This window comes from Seriola dumerili, unplaced genomic scaffold, assembly GCF_002260705.1.
Source record: "Seriola dumerili isolate Sdu_G_001 unplaced genomic scaffold, Sdu_1.0 BDQW01001186.1, whole genome shotgun sequence".
Taxonomy (NCBI): domain Eukaryota; kingdom Metazoa; phylum Chordata; class Actinopteri; order Carangiformes; family Carangidae; genus Seriola; species Seriola dumerili.
The window spans coordinates 233987-234922 of record NW_019175441.1 but is presented as its reverse complement, the minus strand read 5'-3'; positions in this window follow the sequence as shown (position 1 = coordinate 234922).

Sequence of the window (936 nt, the reverse complement as noted above, 5' to 3'; positions counted from 1 at the left end):
GTGTGTGTGTGTGTGTGTGTGTGTGTGTGTGTGTGTGTGTATATTAATCTCTTCTACAAATTCTTTACATGTATCATTTATTCATAAAGTCTTGTTTTTATTACAGTAGATGCTAAATGAGGTTTAAATGGATGATTGATTCATCTTTTATGTTCTGAAGTCCTTAAATTACATGTCCTTATTTTTCCTTTTGTTGTCATAGGGACGGCAGAATCCACCTCGGGCCAGAACCACACCTTGCCCAGCAAGAAACGGTAAGTCCTGCACATTACTCCACCCCATACATATAGGCTCAAATTAGACTCAAAATGACTGAGCTTGTAAAGTGACCTTAATAAATAATTCCCATGTTTGTAGTTGTAAATCAACATTTGTTAACCTGTAAAATAAATCTGCATGACAAATTCAAGTTTCTGCATGTGTAGAAGAGGTTTGTATTTGTATTTGTATCAGTCTGAATGTAAATTATGAACAAATGATCAGTGGTGAAATTAAACAAAACATGTGAAAAGAAGAAATGGTTTTGTCAACATCTGTGTCCTGATACAGAGAAGAAAACTGTAAAACGCTGTTCCCACACACTGACGTTACAAGGGTCAAAACTTGCAGTTGTCAGTGTCGCACACTGGGAGTGTTGCGTGCTGAGTTTTACAGTTTTCTGCTGTGTCTGCACAGACATCCACCAAAGCATTTCTTCTTTCCCTGTCTTTGTTTAAATTCACCACTGAGCATTTGTTTTGATTCATATTCTTCTTGAACAAATACAAATCTCGTCGCTGGACATACATTTATTTATTTATTTTTTGTGCACAAACTTGAATTTCTCATGCAGATTCATTTGACAGGTTTTAAAAGGTTGACTTGAACTACAAAATGAGTTAAAACGATTGTTAATTTCTGTTAAAAGCAGTTTGTATTTTGTGTAATTGCATTTCC